Below are 6,411 nucleotides of genomic sequence, written 5' to 3' on the forward strand. Positions count from 1 at the left end.
TCCATTGCCATATGTACATACAATGGCACGCAAAATGCTTACTTGGAGTAGCGTAATAAACCTGAAAAGACAATACTCAGATAACATCATAGTTATTTGGTGTTTTGCAGAGTTTGATAGCCCGATGGGTGTTAGGAAGAAGCTGTCACGGTAGGGGACATCGGATTCCCCTGCGTTTCAGTGTTATTCGTAAACCACACCATTAACCAGGTTTGATTGATCACAATAGAGTGTTTCACAGGGATCTATGATCCGCTGTTTATAATATATATATATATGACTCGGACATAAATGTAGACGGTTGGTTCGTACGTTTGCCGTTGACACGAAGGTTGCTGGGATCATAGATTGCGTGTAAGAGTATCAAGGTTCACAGTGAGATATAGATCAGTTACAGAATTGAATGAATGAACGAATGAATGATACTCTATTGTCAAATGTACCTAGGGTACAGGTGCAGGGAAATACTTTGTGTTGCATACAACCTATGCAGTACGCAATTGTCTCCACGTGTTGGCGCCAACAATGTTACAAAACTACCCAACAGTCTTATCCTTTGCCTGTTGGTCACCGAAATTAGACAAAAATGCTGAAGAAACACAGCGCGTGAGGCAGAATCTATGAAGAGAAGGATTAGCGACGTTTCGGGTCGAGACCCTTCTTCAGAATCTGACCAGTATCTTTGCTTCAGACTGATGTGGGGGCGGGAAAATGAAAGGAAGAGACGGAGACAGTCGGCTTGTGGGAGAGCTGGGAAGGGGAGGGGAACGAGGGTGAAAGCAAGGACTATCTGAAATTGGAGAAGTCAATGTTCATACCGCTGGGGTGTAAACTACCCAAGCGAAATATGAGGTGCTGTTCTTACAATCACTCTGGCATTGGCGGAAGCCCACGACAGAAAGGTCAGATTCAGAATGGGAGGGGCAATTGAAGTGCTGAACCGCCGGGAGATCAGGTTGGTGGGTTGGGCGCCCTCAGCCGTTGTCGTTTTATTTCACGATAAAGAAAACACATCTGGCAGTTAATTGTCTCCAATAAATGTAGCCAAAGGGTTTGAAAGGTATAAAATACTTAGATCCCCCAAAAGGCAGAGTATTCCTGAACTATTCGCTGGCTAGACATATGTTTGCTATTGATAATGGTTAAAGAAAGTGTCGCCCAACGTGGGGCTCGAACCCACGACCCTTAGATTAAGAGTCTCATGCTCTACCGACTGAGCTAGCCGTTACTTAAACTTTCATGCTGCCCAAGGGGAACATCTCACTCTTTCCCCGTTTAAATGTTATCGTCCATTCCTTTCCCATTTATGTAGCTGAGCTACATCACGCCGTGTAACATGCACGACACCGCCCTGTTCTGAAGGGTGAGCTACATCCCGCCGTGTACCATGCACGACACAGCCCCGTTCTGAAGGGTGAGCTACATCCCGCCGTGTACCATGCACGACACCGCCCCGTTCTGAAGGGTGAGCTACACGGACAATTTATTTTCCGACGACACGTCTGTGGTATTTCAGTGGAACCGTGGTACATGCTGGAAATTCAATGTCACATGCAGGCAGTAAGACCGTCAAAGAACACCGGAGGTTAACGTTGAACCTTGATTGAGCGGCACTGACGGCTGCATCACGAGCAAAAGCGTTGGAATAAATCATACATCATACAATCATAGCAAAAGGATTTGAGTATAGGAGCAGGGAGATTCTACTGCAGTTGTACAGGGTCTTGGTGAGACCACACCTGGAGTATTGCGTACAGTTTTGGTCTCCTAATCTGAGGACAGACATTCTTGCCATAGAGGGAGTACAGAGAAGGTTCACCAGACTGATTCCTGGGATGTCAAGACTTTCATATGAAGAAAGACTGGATAGACTCGGTTTGTACACGCTAGAATTTAGAAGATTGAGGGGGGATCTTATAGAAACGTACAAAATTCTTAAGGGGTTGGACAGGCTAGATGCAGGAAGATTGTTCCCGATGTTGGGGAAGTCCAGAACAAGGGGTCACAGTTTAAGGATAAAGGGGAAATCTTTTAGGACCGAGATGAGGAAAACTTTTTTCACACAGAGAGTGGTGAATCTGTGGAATTCTCTCCCGCAGAAGGTAGTTGAGGCCAGTTCATTGGCTATATTTAAGAGGGAGTTAGATGTGGCCCTTGTGGCTAAAGGGATCAGGGGGTATGGAGAGAAGGCAGGTACAGGATACTGATTTGGATGATCAGCCATGATCTTATTGAATGGCGGTGCAGGCTCGAAGGGCCGAATGGCCTACTCCTGCACCTATTTTCTATGTTTCTATGTTTCTATGAACGTTGATTTAAATTTTAAAGTCTTAAATACCATTGCCGAAACTTAAAGGTAGATAACGTCTAGTAAAGTCCGATTAAAGATAGTTGAAAGAAGGTCTACAATGAGATAGATGAAAGGTCATGACCGCTCTACAGCTGGTGAGAGGACGGACCAGTTGCCTTAAAACAGCTCTGATATATCATCTACACATTCCTTATCGAAGTCATTCCTAACTTCGCACCTGAACGTCCGTCGCGGTGAGTTTTATTGAAGCACTACAGTGGACTCCGCATTCAATTAAACATGTCTCTAGTTGATGCAGGAAAATGTACCCGATGTTGGGGGAGTCCAGAACCCGGGGCCACAGTTTAAGAATAAGGGGTAGGCCATTGTGGACTGAGATGAGGGAAAACATCTTCACCCAGAGATTTGTGAATCTGTGGATTTCTCTGCCACAGAAGGCAGTGGAGGCCAAATTACTGGATGTTTACAAGAGAAAGTTAGATTGAGTTTTTTGCGCCAGAGGTATCAAAGAATGTGGGGAAAAAGCGGGAACGGGATACTCATGTTGGATGCTCAGGCATCATCAAAGAGAATGACGGTACTGGCTATAAGGGCCGAATAGTCTGCTCTTGCACGTATTTTTCTACGTTTCTACGTTTTTCTACGAGCCTACGTTTGGTCTCACCGATGTAAAGAAGCCCACATTAGGAACAGCAGATGCAGTTAATGTGGTTCGTGGAGGTACATGTGAACCTTTGTCTCACCTGGAGGGTCTGCCGAAAACAATACTTGAAACACTAACCACAGAGCTGTCACGGAGTTGAGCGCTCTCAGCCGTTGCCGTTTTATTTCACGATAAAGAAAACCCATCTTCCAGTTAATCCGTGGGGAGGGGGGGTATTTTGAGTACCCCCCCCCCCCCCCCGCATGATTTGTGACCTGGAAGCTACTGTCAGCCCCAGGTCGGCTCGCCTGCCCCACACTCCGAAGACGTGCAGGTTTGTAGGATAAGTGCTTCGATAAATTGTACATTGTCCCTAGTGTGTCGGATGGTGCTAGTGTCCGGGATGATTGCTGGTCGGCGCGGACACGGTGGGCCAAAGGACCTGCAGCGCCCAGCTCGGCTCGCCTGCCCCCGGACTGGCTGAAGAGCCCAGGTCAGCTCGCTTGCCCGAGGTCCGGCTTTAGCGCCTAGGTTTCCTGCTTGCCCCGTGACTGGCAGTGGCGCCCATGTCGGCTGGCAGGTCTGGTTGTAGCGCACCGGTCGCCTACGTGACCCGGGAATGGCTGCAGTTCCCAAGTCGCCTGCGTGCTCCGGAACTGGCTGCAGTTCCCAGTTCGCGAAAACGAATTGAAAACTAAAAATCGTCTGCGGGCCGGATGAATTTAAGTTGCGGGCCGGATCCTTTCCGTGGGCCGGAGGTTGCCGACCGCTTGTCCTAGCCCCCCCCCCCTGTTTCAAAACCGATTTCCGCCTATGCCTGGTGTCCCTGGATGGTGTCAAGAGAGGAGGAATAGAGACACGTGTTGCATCTACTACGGTTGCTGGGAATGGAATGGGAAGGGGATGGTTCAATGGATTATTTCATGCAGCTCAGCAAGACTATCCCCGTACATATGCATACTCATCCTAGTCAGTACTCTATACACAGAACAACCCACTGAGTCCCATACAAGAGGTGCCATTTTGCTGCAGCTGGTGACACAGGCACGTTGTAGCCGTCACCTCCATTCCGGGTGTCCCGTAATCCGGTATCCCTCTTCACACCCGTCCTCTTCAGCCATAGTTCCCCCGAAGGGCACCTCCCGCAGCCGACCTCGAGGGTGCTGAAGGTAAGACCACTCGGTTCCTCCCCACCTTGAGGTGGGTGGGAAGAGATGTGTGAACTGTGGATGGAGCAGTCCCTGGGGAAGGCGGAAAGGGGTGGAGATGAGAAGATGTGAATTTGGTGGCATCCCTCAGGAGGTGACGGGAATGTCGGAGGATAATGTGTTGGAAGCGAGTCTGGTGGCGTGAAATGTGAGGATCAGGGGAACTGTCCTTGTTGCGTCTGGGCGAACAGAAAGTAAGAGCAGAACTACGGGAGACTGAGGTATGAGGCTCTCCTCTATGAAAGAAGAGGAAAACTACAGTTCCTTGAGTAAGGAAATATCACCTATCCGAGTATGGGACACCTCCGCTCCTCCTAACCGATTTGCAGTCTGAAGAAACATCTCCATCCTTTACCGTTTTCGCAAACGCCGTTCCCTGCACAACTCCTTGGTCCGATCTCCATCCCTTTCTGCAGATACCGTATTCTCCGCAACTCCCTGGTGAACACGCTTCACACCCAAACCTCCCCCTTCCCAGTAACTTGCCCCTGAATCTGCAGGAGATGCAACATCAATCCCAATGCCCCCCCCCCTTCCCCCCCACCCACCCACCCACCCCCACCTCGATTCCGTCCAAGGACCCCGACAGTCTTTTCAGGTGCGGCAGAGGTTCACTTGATCTACTGTATCCGTCACCCATTCCTCTCCAGAGACGCTGTCTGTCCCACTGAGTTACTCCACTTTGTTGTGCTAATCTCCCTCTCCCCTGGCATCAAGCTGAACAAGAGACTCGACCCGAAACGTCCCGCATTCCTTCTCTCCAGAGATGCAGCCTGTCCTGCTGAGTTACTCCAGCTTTTATTCTTAATTGTCTACTTATATCGGGTTGTTACTTGCGAACAAGGCAACAAGGCGAATTCCTTGTATGTTTACATACATGGCTTAGAAAATTCATTCATTCAATTCATGTTGTGTCTATCTCCAGGGGTGCAACGGGCGAGTCTCAGCCGGGAGAACAGGCTTGCTGATCGCCGTCACTCTTTAGCGGGCAGATTCTTTAGCCGCTGCATTTAGATTGAAGTGTGATCGGAAGATCGGACCGAATGAATGTGGGAGAGACACAGAGCGAGATAAACAGAATATTCAGCAACAGGGCTGCTGGAATAGCAGCAGGAAAAGGGTAATTTACAATATTCATATATTTATTTATTTATTTTAAAAAACATATTTTTATTAGGTAGTGTACAATAAAATGATGACTAACATATTGCATTTCATGTGCAACTTATTTTAAATTAAATAGTAAAAAAGAAGGGAAAGAAAAGCAAGAAATAGAGAGAAAGAGAATATTATATATAGTAGTAATATTGTTAATTCGTGAAAAAATAGGGGGAAAAAGAACCCATAAGGCGGTATAGCCCGATAGAGGAAACAAGAAGGTGATATGAAATAAGAAAAAAAAGAATAGAGAAGAAAAAAAGAGAAAAAAGGAGAAATTGAAAGGGATATACCTATTTCGTATCTTTACCCACCCTTAAACCGGTTCTGAAACAGTTAATTTCTAAGGTTGCGTTGTACCACATGCTTGTAATAAATCGATAAAGGGGGACCAAATCTTTAAGAATTCGACTGATTTGCCTGATAGGACGAATCTCATATCTTCAAGATGTAACATTTCCGACATGTTTGAAATCCACATTTTGAGCGTCGGCGTGGGTGCATTTTTGAGAATTTAAGTATAAGTTTTTTTGCCGTTATTAAGCCATAACTAAGTAGACATTTTTGAAACGCAGTCAGCTTACATCCGTCTTCCATTGATCCGAAGATAATAAGTTCTGTATTGAGGTTCAATTTTATTTTAATTGACAGTTTGGTTTTCGAGTAATATAATCTATGTAAACATTTTAATTGAATTAAGTTATGTCTTACATTAATCGAGCATTTATAATTTAGATAATTTAAAATAATTTCACTGCGAAATCCTCTGGAACGGTGTATCCGAGCGGGACAGACAGTACAGTCATAACAACCGGATGGGGCAGAGAGTAAGAAATGAAGAAAGAAAGATGGAGAAAACTGTAAGATAGAAGTGGGAACGCGAGAAAAGAAAGGAAAGCCTGCAAACGGTGTGAGGTAAGAGATAAAAACAACGAAATTAGCACAAAGGAGCACACACGCTAAGAATGTTTCTGTCGGAGCAGAGTGGCGCAGCGGAAGCGTGCTGGGCCCATAACCCAGAGGTCGATGGATCGAAACCATCCTCTGCTATTCTATCAATGGATACTTTTGAGAAAATACCGTCCGTTCAC

The 6,411-nt window shown here is 46.5% G+C and overlaps 1 non-coding gene across 1 annotated transcript; it reads left to right on the forward strand.

Annotated features, from left to right (window-relative positions):
* The first annotated feature begins 6,298 nt into the window (after positions 1-6,298).
* On the forward strand, positions 6,299-6,370 carry trnam-cau. Its single transcript has one exon. It is a non-coding gene; the product is annotated as a tRNA-Met (tRNA).
* The last annotated feature ends 41 nt before the right edge of the window (positions 6,371-6,411 follow it).

This window comes from Amblyraja radiata, chromosome 37, assembly GCF_010909765.2.
Source record: "Amblyraja radiata isolate CabotCenter1 chromosome 37, sAmbRad1.1.pri, whole genome shotgun sequence".
Taxonomy (NCBI): Eukaryota; Metazoa; Chordata; class Chondrichthyes; order Rajiformes; family Rajidae; genus Amblyraja; species Amblyraja radiata.